This window comes from Typopeltis vanoorti, chromosome 12 (assembly GCF_054136105.1).
Source record: "Typopeltis vanoorti isolate ZY-2024b chromosome 12, IOZ_Tvanoo_1.0, whole genome shotgun sequence".
Lineage (NCBI taxonomy): Eukaryota > Metazoa > Arthropoda > Arachnida > Uropygi > Thelyphonidae > Typopeltis > Typopeltis vanoorti.
In genome coordinates, this window is record NC_143560.1 from 84,257,501 (window position 1) to 84,277,877 (window position 20,377).

Sequence of the window (20,377 nt, forward strand, 5' to 3'; positions counted from 1 at the left end):
AGGTATTATTTTCCCTTCTTTCCACTCCTTAGGATCCTTCCTCACTGCAGGACTTTCATTAAATAACCAGGACAAGGATATCGCTAACTCTTTTGCACATTCTTTAAAAACATGTGGTGATATGTCATCCATTCCCACAGCCTTATGAACATCTAACCCGAGCAACACTTGATACACCTCTGATTCTTTCACCTTTAATTCTCCTTGCCTCCCTTCTAAATGTTGCACAGCATCATTCACACCACTATGACATATGCTGATGAAGTGTTCATTAAATAATTCCATTATATCATTTGCTATGGTTACTCTGCTACCATAACTATCTACCAATATCAACCTGCTGTAATAATTTTTCCTCCTGCTTGCCACTAGCAGAAAAATTCCCTTGGATTAGCTTCGACCTGGCTGGCTAATCTCATCTCATGTTCTACTTTTTCTTTTTTAACCATTCTCGTCACTTGGCCTTCACTTTATATTCTTCATGCAGCTATTCACTATATAGTAGTTGAAAGGGGATAATTGTTCGATCGTGTTGGCACACTCTCCCTCGATGAGCTTCTGAACTCCCTGGAGGTGTCACATAATAATAATAATAACTCATTCATTAAAAAACTATTCATACAAAAAAACTATAATCACCTCTAGAAACCCATTTCACCCATTCACCACTTTCTAAGCAAAAAATCCAGTCCAAACACAACTGCTAACCACACTTTTACAGAGGTGGTCCCTTATTCTCTTCCTTCTGGTCATGTAGTTTTCTGGTGTCAATCCTAATAACTTATATGTTTCTATCATATCCTCTCTTTTCACCTATCAATCAGCCTGCGTAACTCACACACCTTCAGTTTATTCTCACAGGGAGCATTCCATAGACCTGGCACAGCCAGCCAGATCTGCATGTTAGTCAGATGTGGCCTTATTAAAGCCTTATAAAGAGGGATAACAAACCTTTCTGTCCATGCATTTGTCAAAACTGAGGCATATGATGAGGTATTTTGGTCATTTTTGCAATATGTTTTAAACTTCAACTACCTGTCCAGTCATCCCCAAATCTCTGGCCACTGTGATATACAGCTTATAATCTTTTCATGCCAAAGTGTATGATCTTTATCATATTAGAATGGTAGCTGTTATCTTTTACCTATATTACCATTCTATTTAAATCATCCTCATTAACTATTGCTCTATCTAGTTTTGCTTCAACAGCAAAACAACTGGATATTTTCACTTAAATAACTCCTTTAGCATTGATGTACAAATTAAAAATGGTAGCAGCCGGAGTCCTGTGTCATACTGCTACTTACTCACCTTCTAGATTCGGTTCTTCCATATGCTACTCCTTGATGTCTCCATCTGCCACTCTCTTAGTCATATCAAGGAAATGACTATACAATTTATTTCTGGACTTTGCAAAGGTGTGAGATAGGATGCTACATGGCACTCAACTTCATATTCATCCTCATTCACCCTAATTTATGTAACAGAGTTCCATGTAGCATCCTATCGCACACCTTTGCAAAGTCCAGAAATAAATTGTGTAGTTATTTCCTTTATTCAAGTCAACTGTCACTTTATAACTGTCTCTTTTTAAAGTGAACAAATTACTAAGACAAGACCTATCCTGAAGTATGAATAAAACATACTGCCTTCCTTCCCTGCACCCCTATAGATTATCATATTTCTGTCCATCCATTCAGAATTTTGCCTTTTACCAGCTTTTCCAATACCTCAACCACTATTCCTGATATGTGAGGTCCAAGACTTACTACTTTTTTTAGATCCTCCTTATGCAATGAAACTATTTTGCCATCCCCCTCTTCCCACTCCATTGATATCTTATCTTACCAGAGATGCGAGCTTAAATAGTTTAATCAGAGGAGCTGCCAATCCCACTGCACATTCTTGTAATACAAGGGCTCGATTCTTGCTTCAGCCGATGGCACATACAGCACTGCAACATCTTCATGTGGATGATATACCCTTGGAAAGTGAATGCTCTGTAACTCAACTATTTCATCTGTTGCTGTTACCTCCCTACCATCAACATTTAATATTTTTCCATAGCCCTTCTCTTTCACTCATCACATAGCAAAATAACTCTTTGTGATTTTTTGGAAGCTTTTCCACTTGGTTATACTATAAATTAAAGATATCAAGAAATTATATACTTGGTTTAATCCTTTATCCAAGTGTAAGCAAACAAGTTTGCACCTGAACTATTTTCAGAACTGGGGCAACTCGTATAAGGAAGTTAAGACTTCACATCACTTGCCTTAGTATCCCATAATGCAAAGCACATCTCCTTGCAGACATGTATAATGCTATGTATTATGGGAAGGGTCACTACCCAGACCAGTTTCGACCTTTAATGAGGTCTCATCAGTGGGAGCCAGACCCAGAGGTGATACTAAGGATGAAGTAATGCAAGTGATGTGAAGTTATTAGTTTCTTTACATAAGTTGCCTCAGACCTGAAAATAGTTCAGGTGCAAACTTGTTTGCTTACACTTGGATAAAGGATTAAACCAAGTATAATTTCTTGGTATCTTTAATTTATATCTTTGTGATTTTCTTTGGCCTACTCAGCTAGTTTCTTTTCATAATCTGATTTTGCCTATTTCACCATACTTGGCCACTCTTTTTGCCTGTGCTTTGTAATGCACATGAGATTGCCAATAACTTTTCTTTTTATATATCCTTCACAACTTTCTTTTTCAATAGCTCCTACTTAATGATTCTGCTCATCCACCTAACTTATGATTTATCCTCCTGATTGTGGGTATATGGTCAAAGAGTGTGCAAAGAAAACAGTTTCAAGCTAAATAGCCAAGATTAGGAAGATAACTCAGATAGTTGTTATCTGGATCGATGCAATGGTGTTGATCAAAGCAGGATCTTCAGCTTGTCATAATCATCTGTTTTTTGCAATCCAACATATGACTCCTCTTGATAATTCTGGCATATCTTCCAGGTAAAGACTGCATCATTCCTTTCTCCGATCAGAGATGGTGTATCTACCTTTGTTATTTATAAGTGCAGAACTAGGTTGACAACAATGGTATTATCTTTGATGGACAGCATGGATTTGCTAAAGGGAGGTAATGCTTTAGTAATCTACTTAGTTATTACAATAAAGTGACAGCTTCCTTGGACAGAGGAGAGAGATACACAGTAATAGTATACTTAGATTTTGCAAAGGCTTTTAATAGATTACCACATGATAAGTTGATAGTCAAATTGCAGTGGATGGAGTTAGATATTTGAATAGTGCATTGGATTGGAGACTGGCTATCTGACAGGTATCAGCAAGTTGTGTATGGGGGAGCAATATCCCAGAAGAGGAAAGTCACTAGTGGTGTGACTGTATGTTAATGATATTGGCAATGATTTGGAAGAGGATATTCAGTTCTTTGCAGATGATGCAAAGTTGGAACAAACTATAAAGAGTACAGAAGATGTGGCTTTACAAGAAGACTTTAATAAATTGAATGAATAAGCACAGGAATAGGGATGCAAGTTCAATGTTGCAAAATGTAAAGTTTTAAAATTTGGGAAACCAAGATGGGATGGAGAATTTATGCTTCATAGGGGATATATTGTTGGAGGCGTAGGAAATAGATCTTCGGGTGATAGAAGATAAGGATATGAATTTTAGGGTGCCAAAATTGAGAGGACAACACAAAGAATTCTGTGAATTATGTAAAGGACACTTTCTTGTAGGAGTAAGGAGATTCTTGTTCCATTGTATAAGGCTTTGAATAGGCACACATGGACTACTGTGCACAGATTTGGTCACCTGGTTTTCGAAAGGACAAAGAGATGTCAGAAGGGTCCAGAGGAGACCGACTAAGGTAATTTCTGATCTCTGGAATGTCGAATATGAGGAAAGGTTGTAGATAGTAAGGGGTTGCTATAAGATCAATGCTGGAGTGGTTTTACAGAAAATGATGGGAGATAAGGGGATAACCAGAGGTCATCCCTATATAAGGAGGGTGTGAGCATGGGCATGAGCAGGTTTTTTGCATGCAGAGTTGTGAATGACTTGCCTTGCCTGAGAGTGCAGTGTCTGTACAGAACTTCAGTGTGTTTAAGGCATGGTATGATGAGCTGGTTGACCAAGTGGTTGGCCAAAAAGGCTGTGGGGAATCTCACCATGGACATGGATGTTTGTGATTGACTGTGAAAATACTAGTGGTAGTGGTAAATGGCATTGGCATAGATGATGATTGTAGTTGCAGTTCGCTGTAGTTGGTATATTTAGTGGTGGAGATGGAGAGCTGCGATAAGTCTTTGGACTTCCTGAAGGTGTGACTTAATAATAATTATTATTATTATTATAATATAATATGTGCATAAAAAGTGCATATAGAGTACATGAATGATCTGTTAATTGTATACAATTGTATATGGCCATAGACTGGAAGAGAGAGAGAAAGCACTCTGTGATGACATCTGTTATCATTCCATTTTCACTTCATGTAACTGTCCATTTTTTTTTGGTGTTCGCTCAGATGATGTAATAAAATACTCATCATGAATATATGAGTGTTTTATATTAAATAAGTTATTTTACTTTATGCTATTAACATACATAGTATATGTTAATAGCATAAAGTGGAGGGCAAGTAATTATTATGGGGGGATTTCAACTATGGGAATATAGACTGGAAGGAGGAGAGGACTCATGGGAGGAAGAAAATGGAATTTATTTCTGCAATTACTAAGGGATAATTACCTGAGACAGCATGTGATGGAATATACTAGGAGTCTGAGAGTGCTTGATCTAGTAATTGATTGAGTCTTGTACAGTGATTCAATCATAAGAAGTGTGAACAATGAGATATTGACAAAATTGTGCTTGCCTGGAAAGCACAAAATTGTGCTTTCCAGGCAAAAATTAAGGATGTCAGTGAGGCTATTAGAGAACAAAAGGGTAAGGTGAAAGAAATGATTATATTGGCTGGAACGAATGATTTGAAAAAATCATTCGTTCCAGAATGATTTTTTCAAATCATTTTTTCTGATTTTTTCAAATCAGAAAAGCATGGCATGAGAGAGGAATGAAAGAATTACTGGAAGTAGCAAAAGAAAAGAATGAGAGAGTTAACACATAGAGAGTCTGTTGCCATGGTATGACAGAGTAGAGCTGAGGTGGGCCATAATAGCGAATGACTTGATGCATAGGTGATCCAGAAGGAGTGGTGTGGAGTGAGTTTCATGGGTGAAGGGGCTTATACAAGAAGGATGGTTTGCATCTGAATGGTTTTGGTGTTCAGAGACTGGAAAAAGTGTTGTTGAATGACGTGATAGTCGATGTGCAAAATCAGGGAAACTAGAGCTTTTGGGGATTGGATGGTAAAAGCTGTTGAGTGGATATGTAGACATCAATGAGTCAGTTGAGTGTAAGAATGCGTACAATAAGCCTAAATCAGTACCACTAGTAACAAACCAGAATGGGATAGTTGGTATAAAGCGTCAGAATAGTGGTGGGCCTAAGGGGATTTTACACTTCATGGATAATAATGAGAAGAGCATTCAGAACAAGCAGGAGGAATTTTTGGCATTGGTTAGTTCATCCTAGCCAAAGGTTATTGGCATTAGTAAGACATGGCTGACAGAAGATGATATAGTTAGTGGGATGGAATGTGAAGGGTATAGTGTGTTCGGGGAGAATAGAGAGAAAAGAATGGAGGATGAGTGTTATTGATGATAGCTCAGTACAGTTGACAGGGTGTAGCATAGAGGCAGCCTGTCTCATGGTGCCAGTTAATTAAGAGCTCTGTTCAGCTATATTGCTGGAGGTGCCGTATTAGAGCAACAAGATATTTTACAACATCTGATGTGGATGCAATAGATTTATTTGAAGAATTAAAAATTATCTCAAAAATAATACAAGAGAAAAGTGGTCCTCACCAAATTTTATCATACATATATATGTAACCAAAATCTTGTAGAAATTTATCCCAACGTAACTCAACGTAAAGGATATTGTTAACAATTCCTGTTAGCTAAGCAAGTGCAGAAAGAAGTTTTTCCAAGCTTGAACTGATTAAAAATTATTTGTGAACAGCAATGACCCAAGAAAGATTGGTTGGTCTAGCAACTATTCGATAGAGGCAGACATAGCTTATAATTCAAATTTAGAAAAGCTTATAAACAGTTTTATTGTGCAATATCAAAGTAGAGCAAACATTTAATTAATATTACTATGTAATTGTTTTGCATTAATGTTTCTCTTGTAATAAAAGCAAAATAGCAATTCGAGATTTCCTGATATTTTTGTCTTATAATTCATCAGGAGCAATATTTAATTGTTTGCCTCAGGGCACAATCTAATCTGGCGACGTCCCTGTGATAGAGCTGATGAACTGCAACCAAAGAGAACTGAAGATAAACTGTAAACCAGTGAAAATATCACATTTGAGGCTATCTGGTGTGAGATAGAAGCCAGCAGAACAAAATATATAGTTGGATGTTGTTGTAGACCAGAGGATGGAATGATGGAGATAGTATGCACTGGCAAATAGAATCAATGAATGGAGAACAAGGTAATGATAGTTGAAATCAGGGATTTCAACTATGGGAACATAGTTCGGAAGATTGAAAGGAGGAGAGAACACATGGGAGGAAGGAAATTAAATTTATGCAGTTACTAAGGGATAATTACCTGAGACAGCATATGATGGAATATACTAAGGGTTCACGAGTGCTCAATCTAGTAACTGCATCTGATAATTTGTCTATAACGAATATGACCATGTTGGCACCAATTGGTTGAGAGTGATCATGTGGTCTTGAACTGGGAGAAGGGGTGGCCCTAGGAATTTTGATGCCACATGCAATAGCATATTTTGCAGCCCTCATTGTTACTATTACCTAGACATTACTGGGATCGCAATTAGAAGTACTTGCCAGGAGCTCAGAATTTTGGTTTCGGTCCTTTCACTTATTTTCTCTTTTACTACATTAGCTATTTCAGTTTTTAGATATTTATGCAAAGCCCCGCTTTGTTGCTGAATATCACATTCTTTTCCTGATTTTCGGTTGGGATATTCTGCACATGATAGTTTTTTTCTTTTATCAGACATATTGGAATGTTAAAATTATTCATCATCAAACTCCTGATATATACCCTCTAGAGGTGTACAGGAAATGATAGTACTACATGAAAAATTGCATCATTACTAACTTCCTATCTACAATTTTCCTGCAAATCAGTCTGTTACCTGTCAAGACTCCAACATTATCAGATCTTATATTTCTATCTTCTAAGGCACTTTATACTGTATCAATTCATTCATATCTTGATCTTCCTCTGGTTTTTTTTCCTGCAAACCTGGCAGAGAACATTTGTTTTGCTAATCTTTCCTCTCCATTAAGTGACCATACCACCTGAGATTAGCTCTGCTAATGCATTCCTGGATGATGACAATGTCAAGTTCTTTCCTAATATCCTCATTTTTAATATGATATTGCCATTGATGCCATCTATTCACGCCTCTAATCTTTCTCAGGACTCTTGTATCTGTGGTCTCTAGTCTTTGCTCAAGTGTTTTACTTCTGATCCAGCTCTCAGATCCATAAGTTAAAACTGATTTGAACACTGTCTTGTATACAGCTAATTTAGCGTTCCAACTAATTTCTCTCTTATTCCATATAAATTTATTCAGTTGACTTCCTACCACACAAGCTTTGTTGATTCTGTTGTCTATTTCCATATTTAAATCACCATCTTCACTAAAAATCGTGGGTAAATAGCTGAAATGTTTTACCTGTTCTATAGGTTCTAAATTCACAATGCAGTTGATATTTTCAATGTTTCTGCCTATTTTCATTGTCTTTATCTTTTTAATGCTGACCTTCATACCATATCTATTACAACAGTTATTCACTGTAGTCAGGGAATCTTGCAAAAGATTCCCTGACTACAATCTGCATAAAGCAAAGAGTTCAGATTAACATCTCCAATTTTGATATCAGGTTTAATACCACTTTCCTTGATAATGTGATCCATATAGATAATGAATAACAGAGGGGATAATGTACATCCTTGTCTGACAATAGATTTAACATTAAACCACCTTCCTGTACTTCCTTCAGTACAGGAACTCAAATAAAGACAAAGTATTGCTTGATATAATACCCCATTGACACCATAACTGTAGCATTTTGAATAGCTTCTCTCTTGGCACCTTGTCATATGCCTTTACCAGATCTACAAAATTTAAATACAGTTCTTTGTTCTCAACTATCTGTTGAAAAGTGAAAATCTGATCCTGGCAGCCTCAATTTGGCCTGAATCCAGCTTGTTCTTCGCCAAGCTTCTCTTTCACAATTCTTCTCAACCGTTTCTCAAGTATACTTGCATTGATCTTGTCAGGAATACTCGGTAGGGAAATACTTCTGAAATTCTCACATTCAGTTTTATTTCCCTTTTTATATATGGGTACTATGAGAGCTGTACTCCAATCATCTGGAATTCTTCCCTCTGTCCAGGTCTTCTGAAGAATGCAGTGCAGCCACTGTAACTTTTATACCTCGATACTTGAGCATTTCTGATCAAATATCATCTACTCCAGGTGCCTTTCCACATTTCAGGCTTTTGATGGTTTTTTCTAATTCCAGTATGGATATGTATTCCTGATTGCATGCCTGGTCAGTGTTTTTTTACTACTGTGCTGTCACTGATTGTTCAATTTAGCAAATTTTCAAAGTAATTACTACATACTTCAAGGATATCTTTTTCTCCTGTATGAATATCACCTTTATCGTCTCTAATTCCTTTTAATTCAATCTTTCCTCCATTTCTGAGCTTCTTCAGCAACCTCCAGAATATCTTGCCACCTACTCGATATTTATTTTCTATGTTCTTACCAAAGTCCTCCCATGACTTTTGTTTAGCTAGTTTTACACAGTGTTTAGCTTTCTTAAATTCGTCTCTGTATTCTCTCAGAGCACAAGCTGACTTATTTTCCAGGAACTTTTGATATGCTTTCTTCTTTTCTTTCAGTGCCTCTTTAACTTCCTGTGTCCACGATGGAGTTCTGATTTTTCTATCCTTACAGACAAGCTCACCACATGCCTCTCAGGCTGAATCAATCAGTGTTTTCTTCAGGGCTTGCCACTGAATCTCCAAGGTTTGGTTCCTGTTCTCAAACTCTTTCATTTTTTCTTTAATCATGTTTGTGTATTTTAGTCAACAGTTCACATCTGAGAGCTGCTCAACTTTTATTCGCTTTAAAGCTTTCTTATATGTTCTTCTTTTCAATATGGTTTTGTTTGGGAGAGTGAATTTAGATTAAAAGTGACTGATCTGCAGAGGGAGATAGATGAGCTGAAAGAGGAGGTGGAATATCTTGTGAATGAGAGCAGAAGTATGAAAGATAAGAACGAATCAGAGTAGCTGGGAGAGAGAATTTTGGAAACAGTAGAAGAGATGGAATGAGAGAGAGGTATGGGAAAGCTAGCAGACGAGAGGATGGAAACAGTAGGAGAGATGGAATGAGAGATATGGAAGTGCTAGAAAAGGAGAGATGGAATGAGAGAGTGGATGGGAGTGCTAGAAGAGGAGAAAATAGAAACAGTAGGAGAGAGAGGTATGGGAATGCTAGAAGAGAGAATAGCAGTAGAGGAGAGGGAATGAGAGAGACCTATGGGAATGAAAGAAGAGGAGAGAATGGAAACAATAGGAAAGAGGGAATGGTAAGAGGTATAATGTATGGCGACTCAATGATCCATGGTGTTCAAGATAGAATGCGTGAGGAGTGTTTGCCAGGAGGAAAAATAGAAAGGGTGGCTATGGCAATTAAGAGAGGTGAAAGGGTGGATGAAATGATTGCGATGGTAGGAACAAATGACTTGAGTGGTAATGTAAGTCGAGCAGCGAGAGATATGAGATTTTTGTTTGAGGCTGTATGGAAGAAGACAGAGAGAGGAAAAATAGCGTGCTTGTTGCCTAGGTATGATAATGACGAGCTGAGCAGAAGAGCGGTGATATTGAATGGCATAATAGCGAGAATGTGTGACAAGAGAGGACTGGTATATGTGGATGCTCGGAGTGCATTTGAGGAAAGACAGGAATTGTATGCGAGAGACTGCTTACATTTGAATGAGGAAGGACGTAGGCATCTGGAGAGATCGTTGTTCTGAACGAGACAGTGTGTCCCAGGGAGGATGATAGCAGGGGTGGCCTCTTGTGGGAATGGATACTTGGGAGAAGGGAGATGACATCAGGTAACACTGAGCCCAGTGGAGTCTAGAGGGGATAATGCTGGGTATAGAAACTGGGTATAGACACAATGGTATTTATATGCTTTATACTAATGCCAGGAGTATCTGGAATAAGGGAGAGGAATTGGGGGTACAGATAGCATCAGCCTGGCCAAGCGTTATTGGGATCACTGAGACGTGGTTGACAGAAGGGGATATAACAACAGGAATAGAAGTCGCTGGGTACAGCATTTTTCATCAGGATAGGAGGGGGAAAGCGTGGTGGTGGTGGGGTACTGCTTATGATAAGTGATGACCTATGTCCTCTGAGAGTGGAGGCTTTGGAAGGAAGTGAGACAAATGATTTTGAGAGCATATGGTGTGAGGTAGAGGTAGGCAAGACAGGATATTTAGTGGGGTGTTGCTACAGACCCAGGAGCACAGAGGATGGGGACCAGGAGATGTTTAGACAGCTAAGTTTGGCAAGTGCAAGAAGAATGATTGTTATGGGATATTTTAACTACAGTAATATAAGTTGGAGAGAGAGGAAGATGCATGTAGCAATAGGGGAATGGAATTTCTAGAATTCTTGAGGGACAAATGTCTTAGGCAACATGCAACAGAGGGAAAAAGGGGTTCAAGAGTTTTGGATTTGGTTATAGCATCAGAAGAGTTGATAATAACTGAGATGACATCTCTCCCGCCAGTTGGAGAGAGTGACCATATGGTTTTGACTTGGAAAATGAATAGACATGCAGGAGTATCAAAGAGATGGGAACTTATGTGGAATTATAAAGCAGGTGATTATAAGTCTTATACGTCAACTTCGGGAAGTTTCATGGAGGGAGGAATTGGAAGGCCGGGATATCATTAGTGCATGGCAAATTGTGAAAGAATATTTGTTAGCAGCAATGGTAAGTTGTATACCACAATTTGGAGTAAAGTGGATGACAAACAATATTAAACAGGAATTGCATGCGAAAAAGAGGGGCTATGGAAGAGATATAAGGAGACAGGTGAAGAGAAGATGCATGAAGAATATAAGACTCAGGCCAGAAGAGTAATTAGTGTAGTAAGGAAAGCGAAACTGGAATATGAGAGGAGATTGGCCCTAAGATCCAAAAAAAATCCTAGGGAATTTTTTAGCTATGTGGCCAGTAAGAGGAGAAATGACTGTGGAAGAATGATATTGTGGGATAAAAATGGAAATAGAGTGACTGATGCAGAGGACATAATGGAGTTGTTCAATGAACACTTTATTGGAGTATTTCATCCTAGAGGAGTCAATTTTAATGCTAGAGGGATAGAGCTGGTTCGAGGTTTAGAGGTACAGTAGGAGAGTGTGTTTCAAATACTGAGTACTCTGGATGTCAGTAAAGCTTTGGGACTGGATCATATTTCACCACGAGTTTTGAGAGAATGTGCTAGGAAACTGACAGTGCCTTTAACCTGGCTTTTCAATGAAAGTCTGGCAGTGGGAAAGGTGCCCAGGGAATGGAAGGAAGGTAAGATAGTGCCATTGCATAAGGGTGGTAACAGACTGGAAGTGTCTAATTATAGGCCAGTCTGTGTGTCATCAGTAGTTGTTAAGATCTTGGAGAAAGTAGTGAGAGATCGTATACAGCATTGGGCAGATGAGGGTAATGTTATCTGTGAGAATCAATAAGGATTTGTGAAAGGGCGCTCTTGTTTTAGCAATATGCAAGCCTTTTATAATAAAGTTAAAAGGACATTAGATGAGTGAAAGGCATATACTGCAATTTTCTTTTAGACTTAGCGAAAGCATTTGACAGGGTGCCACATGATAAGCTGATATTTAAGTTGCAGCACATGGGTCTGGATGTCAGATTGGTCAACTGGATTCAGGATTGGCTGTCTGATAGATATCAGAGAGTTGTGTATGGTGGAGCAGTTTCAAGGAGGCAGAGGGTTACAAGTGGGGTCCCACAGGGCTCAGTACTAGGACCTATATTGTTTAACCTTTATATCAATGACATTGTTAGTGGATTGCAAGGGAATATTCAGTTGTTTGTGGATGATGTGAAGCTGAGAAGGATTATTAGTAATAGTGCAAATGTGGTAGCCCTGCAAGAGGATTTGAATAAGCTAGATAGATGGACAAATGAATGGGGGATGTCAGTTTAACGCAGCAAAATGTAAGGTCTTGAGGTTTGGGAGACATCGATGGGATGCTGCATACTCTATGGGAGGAGTTATGCTGGAGGAAGTAGGGGAGACAAGAGATCTGGGGTTCATGATTGATAGAAACCTGAAAATTAGGGGACATATTGCAAAGGTAGTGAAGGAACTGCGCGGTTAGCCTAGTGGCTTTGCGCTTCGCAACCGTATGCCTGGGGAAGGAGTGTCCCAGGTTCGATTCCCGTTGTAGACGTGAGGAATTTGAGGACCTTCCTCAGGCATAGCCAAGTTAGCCGGTCTTGGGTGCAGTCAGTAAGGTTTTTTCCTGCCAGTTCATCTGCCGTTTTTCATCCCGCAAGCAGGCAAACTGGCCCCGTGAACATACGCCTCTACAGTCAAAAATATATCCCCCCCCCCCCCCAGTGGCAGTCCAGGCGACGGGTCGGTTATGAGTAGTACTAACAAGAAGTCGCATCTAAGTAACACGCAGACCCTGCATAGGAAGCGGGAATAACGCGTAGAAGAAGAAGAATTGCAAAGGTAGTGAAGGTAACTCAGAGGATTGCTGCAATTATGAAAAGGACACTGACCTGCAGAAATAAAAGGGTTATCATTCCCTTGTATAAGTCTCCCTATTATGTCGATCTGGTACTATCCAATTCCTCAGCTATCTCCATTTCTTTGCCATTCAGACTTCTTATGTTGATAGTACCGATCTTGAACCCTTGTGATGTTGAGTTGGGGTGGGTTTTAGGATTTGTTCTAGTAGCTGACTTTTTGCTGTTTGCCCTGGTTCTCTGGCAGAAACAATGGGGGCTTTGTTTAACTGGGCGACATCCCAGCTGGCATGAAATTCTGTCAGGTTGTACCATCAGTTTTTTATTTTGGTTTAAGTCGATAAGGATACAATTTCGTTGGCTAAATCCAAAATTGCCAGCCCATCTTCGTTCACTCAGTATCCAGGTAACCTCACAGGGGGTGCATCACAAGAAGGTGAGGATTGGACATTAGGTCAGAAACTCTGATCGGTTCTCCGCCTTCGTTTAAATGCTATGTGGAGGTCTCCTCTCAGTTATATAGCTTTGACCCTTAAGCACCCAATTAAAATTATTTTAAGTCAAATCCTAATAACTGTATCAAAAAAAAGTATTATTAACAATCACTACACAACTATATTTATGTATTTTGATTCTATTTTTTTAACTGGTTTACTCTTAACCAATTATCTCATAATAATTGTTTTGTTTCATTGATTAAATGAGATTTAGCCTCAGGTCAAGGTCAACTCACGGCCAACAATGGAATTGGAAATAAATACAAGATAGAAGCTGTTTTGCTATTGTCACGTCATCTGACATTAACACTGATAGTGCAGTATTAAACGCAACATAATACTACATTCTTTTAAATGATTATGATTTTTTTTTAATTATACAGTACAATTAAGTTTTATTATGTAAAAATTTAACTAATGACATCCTGAAGTCTGGTTTCAACACAGAAGTAATAAATTACTTTTTTATGATTTATTTTTCGTATAGTTTAGGCCAATTTTGCTGCCCCAAAAAACTTGTCACCCCATGCAAATGCACGTGTTGCACTGTTGGTAGTCAGCCCTGCCTGGGAGGTAGCTAAATGTGGAAGTTTCAGTTAAGATATGGTATTAGTTGGAAATACAGGGATGGTAAGTATGACAAGCTTAGGAAATTGCTTGGATCAGTGCTATGGTATGTGAAACTGCAAGGGATGTATGTTGATAGTGCATAAGAAGTGGTGAAGGAGTGTTTGAAGGAAGTAATGGCAGATTGCATACCTAGAGTCAGGAGAATAAATCAAGTGAGAGTTAAATGGATGAATATCATCATTAAGCTGGGGCTGCAAAAAAAGAAAAAATTGTGGGGGGAATTTAAGGAGAAAGGTGACCAGAAGGCACATGAACAGTGCAAGGCATAGGTCAGGAAGTTAACTAGTGTGGTAAGAATGACAAAAGCAAAGTATGAAAGGAAATTAGCAATGCAGGTTAAATATAATCTCAAACAGTTCTTTCGATATGCTTCAAGTAAAAGAAAGAACGTTTATGGCAGAATGATTTTAATGTATGCTGATGGCAGATAGGTATCTGAATCAGTAGAAATAGTCGAATCACTAAGTGAATACTTTGCAAAAGTATATCATCCAGGCAGTGATATCGCAGGAACAAGAAAGGCAAAGGCTTATATGGGAACTAAGGTAAATGAAATGGGAGTGTATAGCATATTACAGAACCATAATGTGATTACACCTATCGGATTGAATGGTATACCAGATCAAGTTTACATGAAGCTGCTAAGGAATTGTCAGTGCCCTTGACCATATTGTTTATTTTAAGTCTCAGCTCTGGATTAGTCCCGAGGGAGGGGGGGGGAATAGTTCCATTGCATAAAGGAGGCTCCAAGAATGATGTAGCAAATTACTGACAATCAGCATATCAGGAGTTGTTGTCAAGGTATTGGAGAAATTGATCAAGAGCAAAATGCAGGAATAGATAAATGGAAATGAAATACTCTATGGGGGCCACATGGTTTTGTGAAGGGTAAAATCATGCCTCAGTAACTTTGCTCATGTTTTATAATATAGTGACAGCTGAGTTGAATAAAGGTAATGCGTTTACAATGGTACTGCTGGACTTTGCAAAGGCCTTTGACAGGATTACCACATGGAATTCTAATCAGTAAACTGCAGCATATTGGGATGAATATAGGGTTGGTGAGGTGGATAAGAGGATGGTTGATGGAGAGATATCAGAGAGTAGTTTATTCATGAGTAGAGTCAAAAAAACGGCCTGTGACTATTGGCATGCCACAGGATTCTGTTCTTGGACCACTACTGTTTAATTTGAACATTAAAAATATAGGAAAGGATCTCAGAGGAACTGTTCAGTTGTTTGCCCAAGGATACAAAGTGGTAGAGCAATAGTTAATACAGACGATGTCAACATTCTGCAGAATGATTTAAATAGATTGGCAGACTGTATACCACATTGGTGCAACTGTTCTACAGGAAACTGATGAAGCGAGACTTGGGAGTTAATATTTGGGGAGGGGGGGGGAACACAGCAAAAGTGGCTAAAGCAGCTCATCAGATTACTTGGTTACTGAAGAATACTTTGATGAGCAGAGACAAGCAGGTTATTGTTCCTTTTTATCAAACTTTGACAAGACCCTCATCTTGACTAATGCATACAGATCTGGTGGCATGGTTTCTTGGAGATGAGGAAGAGGTGGAGAGGATCCAGAGGTAGGTAACCAAGATGGTAGGCAGGACTATTGAATGAACCTTATGAGAACAGATTGAAGATTTGTGCATTACAGAAACCAGTTGATGGGCAGAAAAGGGGGTTATATTATTGAGACACATAAATTACTATGGAGTTTTTTACAAGAATTATTGAGAGGAAATTTTTCAGAACAGATCTGGTGGGGGGAGAACTAGGGGCCGTCCATGGAAACTGAGTAAGAGTGTAGTTAGCAAGGGTGTCAGAACTAGGGTTTTTCCTTGGAAAGTAGGAAATGAGTTGAATAGGTTGCCAGAATCTGTTGTGGATGCCATGACTGTGAATGAGTTCAAAGCAAAGTATGATAGATACTGTGCAAATTTGAATTGTTGTTGGCATGATGTTTAGGGCCTCCCTTGATGAGTTTAATGACTCCTTGGAGTAACCTGTAATAATAATAATAATAATAATAATAATAATAATCATCCTATAATAATTAAACAGTCATAGTATAGGCAAAGGAGAATGGATATCAGTTTAATGTAGCAAAGTGTAAAGTTATGCATTTTGGGGTGAAAAGGTTATTAGTTGTGTACTACATATACCAGCCACTGAATTAGAAACCTTCATGTATATAAATTCATGTATGCAGTGTATATGGAATATACTATCATGCATATGTCATTATGAGTTCTAGGCGACTATTTAAGAATGTTGCTGCTGGTCAGTAATTGTCAATATTGTTGATTACAATGGGTAAAGCAAAGGATCTTTTGGACTTCTATAAAAGGCTTATTGTGGGTTTCCATCTGGCTGGAAACATGGTCTTGAAAACAGCAAAGCTGACAGGTTTCTCAAAAAGTGAGATATCCTGGGTGTTTAATCAGTAGAAAAATATCCTACATTGTTTGTCCAAGAGGCATAACTGTGGTTCTAAGACAGTCTCAGGAATGAGATCATCATCATCCGAGAAAGCTTGTACAGACAAACAGAACTTCCTGTGGTGCAGCTATTGACCAAAGCATTTAGTGAAGGCTGTTCCTGATCCATATCTCACCGACATATGCACAGAGAATTAAAGAGGATTGGTATTGGCAGTCACATGCCTATACAGAAACCATTGATTTCTGTGAAGAAACAAAAAGATTTCTAATTCAATGTGTATATTTATCGGACTATACTTCAGGAAACTGATGATATTAAAGATTTAAAAGTGATGTCAGATAGGGAGTTGAAGTTTAGCGGGAATATTGCAAAAGTGGCTAAAACAGTTAATCAGATTACTTGATTACTGAAAGTACACCTTAATGAGCAGAGATAAGGATTAAGTCTTGATGAGATCTCATCTTGACTACTATATAGAGATTTGATTACCTGGGTTTCTTGAGATAAGGAGCAGGTGTATAGGATCTCAGGAATGAGATCCAAAAGCAAGTGACCAAGATGATGTCTATAGAATTCACCTCATGAGGATATATTAAAGATTTGTTAGTTACAAAAATTGGTTGATAGGCAGAAATGGGGTGATATGATTAAGACGTGCAAATTATTATTATTATTATTAACACCGGACCTCCATGGATTCAAAAGACCCATCATATGAGGTGAACACTGTTATACAAAGAGCCCATCAAACTGTGCTTTGAATATATACAGCTTCTAAGTATGTCCCCTTCTTTTACCCCTTTCTTCCATTATGCTAAAAACTTCTTCCATATTAACCTGGAAACAAACCTTTATGAACTTAATCATATCTCCTGTCTTCCTCCTATTCACAAGGCTTTGCAAACTGCATTCCCTCAATCCATCCTCATATCCGACATCCCAAAGACCAGTTACAACTGTAGTCAGTCTTCTCTGGACCCTCTCCAATGTATCCTCATCACCATACAAGGCATGATTAAGGCCTTATACAATGCAACCAGAACCTCTTAACTTTTATTAGTCCTCTGCATCATTACCATAATCTGATGTGATGTCTTCATAACTTGTGCAATGTGACCTCTGAACTTCAGATCCTTGTCCACCACTCCAAGGTGTCCTTGGAGTGGTGGTGTTTAAGAACCTTACACTTTGCAACATTGAACTGACAGTTCCATACTGTTGCCCGCTCATAAAATCTATTCAAGTCCTCCTGTAAGGCCATAATATCTGTATAATTCCTCATCACTCTCCCCAGTTTTGCATTATCTGCAAACAGTTGTATATCACTAGTTAAACCTATCGCAATATCATTAATATACAAATTAAATCACAATGGTTCCAAAACTGACCACTGTGGCACACAACTAGTGACTTTTACATTTCAAGATAGTGCCCCCCCCCCCTCCATAAACAACTTGCTGATAGTCATTCACCTATCCAACTCACTAGTCTCTCATCCAATCCAATCTGTTTCAGTTTAGTGACCAATTTGCATTGTGGCAATATATCAAAGGCCTTTACAAAATCAAAGTATACCACTGTATGTGTTTCTTCTATGTCCAATATATTCATCACCTTGTTATAGTATATAAGCAAGCTTGTAAAACACAACCTCCCTTTAACAAACCTATAATTGAGACATGCAAATTGTTATTATTATTATTATTATTAGTTGCCTCGAGTTACCTCCTCAGATAAGCTTACATATAAGCTTCGAGAAATTAGTTCTCATCCAATATGTATCATGTAACCAAGTGCATGTAATGTATGTATCATATGTAAACAAATGTAAGTAATGTATCATATGTACAAATGTAAGTAATGTATCATATGTAAACAAATGTAAGTAATGTATCATATGTAATGAAATGTATGTAATAACTGTAAAAAAAGTATGCAATATAGAGTGATTATATCCACTGATATTGTATATATAGAGTGTAAAATTGCAAAGAAACATCTGTAATAATCATCATTATGAATATTATAATAATATATGTTGTAAACAGTTATTGTTATTATTATTATTTTAAAAAAAACTTTATGTACGAGAAAGTATTTGTTATGCATAATTGTCTTCATATAATGTATGTAATTTATCTGAGAAATAATAAAATGTTAAAAAAAATATATAAAAAAATTAACACCATATTATGCTGACAAGCACAAAGAATACCACTGTTATTAACCGATATTTGTATCCTACCTCTTCAATATAAATTATATATTTAGTTTAATCCTTTTTCCAAGTGTAAGCAAACAAAGTTTGCACCTGAAGTATCTTCAGGACTGGGGAAACTCGTGGTAAAGATGGTAAATATAAGTTCTCATCACTTGCCTTAGTATCCCTCATAATGCAAAGCACATCTCCTTGTGGATATGTATAATGCTATGCATTAAGAGAGGGCACTAAGGTGTGACACCTTTTGGCACCTCTTATAGGTAAATATGACTTCTCCATTACTTCCACCTTGCTATCATCATCACCACCACCACTGGGTCTGGCTCCCACTAATGAGACCTCAATAAAGATCGAAGCCGGTCTGGGTAGTGGCCCTCCATTAATGCATAGCATCATACATGTCTGCAAGGAGATGTGCTTTGCATTATGGGAGGTATACTAAGGCAAGTGATGAGAACTTATACTGCCTTTACCATGAGTTGCCCAAGTCCTGAAGATACTTCACGCACAAACTTTGTTTGCTTACATTTGTAAAAAGGATTAAACTAAATATATAATTTATTGTCTAACCAAGTGAAAAAAAAAACTTCCAATACCTCTTCAATACCTTAAATGACACTCCAGATATGTAGATAGACCTATAATTGTTGCCTTTAGCCTTATCGCCACCTTTGTGAAGTGGAACAATTTTGCCTTCCTTCCATTCCTTTGGGACTTGTCCTTCTTCAAGATTTTGTTAAAAGGTAAACCAAGGAGGCTAACTCATTGGAACATTCCCTTATGACTTACTGAAAGGTTTTTACAGGATTAATAAAGAGGAAATTTTTCAGAAAAGGTCTGTTGGTGGCAAGAGAACTATTGGCCATCCATGGAAATTAAGCAAGAGTGTAGTCAGCAAGGCTACAAACTCATGGAGTTGCCCTTTAATAATAATAATCTTTACAGTAATAATAATAATATTTGCACTAAATTTTTAAATGCAGTTTATTATCTTTCAAAGAAATTACATGAGTGCAGGGTATATTTTGTTGCATGTTATTAAAAGTATTATGATTAGGACAATGTAATACTGTAATTAATGTTAAAATTAATAGTAATGTTAACAAAAACAATTTACAGTTACAGTTCTACATTAAAACAGATAAACAGCTATTTTTGCATTTTCTCACTTACATTTTAATTTTACAATTCATTTTTATTCGCAATTCACATTAACAATTACTTTTTTATTAAACAAAAAAAAAATCAGCTAATGCCTTTTTATTCCTGTATATACAGGGAGTAGGCGAGGCCATTTTTAGCCCTATCTAACTTTTTGGAGTCTGAGTGGGCAGTTCAATCTCCACTGGTACCCAATCAGAGATAGCTGGCCCAAGGCGTATTATCAACGTATGATTCACTAATTAAGTGGCATGCAGTGAAGAGAGATGGCTCTACAGGTGCCACCATCTCGTGGGTCCCTAACCCTAATACTCATATTTAATGACTGAAATAATGTGGGTTCTACGGTCAATTTTCTTGAGTTTACGGGACGAAAAACCCGAGTTTTTGGGAGAAAAAACCCGCTTGCCCGTGCCAGAGATCAACTAACTCGGGAACCGGTCGAAAAAAGGCTTAGAAAAATTTCCTCTAGTCGCCGACTAGACTCGAAATCAAGTCTTCCTTCGT

General features: G+C 37.8%; 1 protein-coding gene across 1 annotated transcript in view; it reads right to left on the reverse strand.

Moving 5' to 3' along the window:
* LOC150100948 (glutamate receptor ionotropic, kainate 2-like) overlaps positions 1 to 20,377 on the reverse strand; it is a 369,413-nt gene that overhangs the window by 310,521 nt on the left and 38,515 nt on the right. The window lies entirely within an intron of this gene.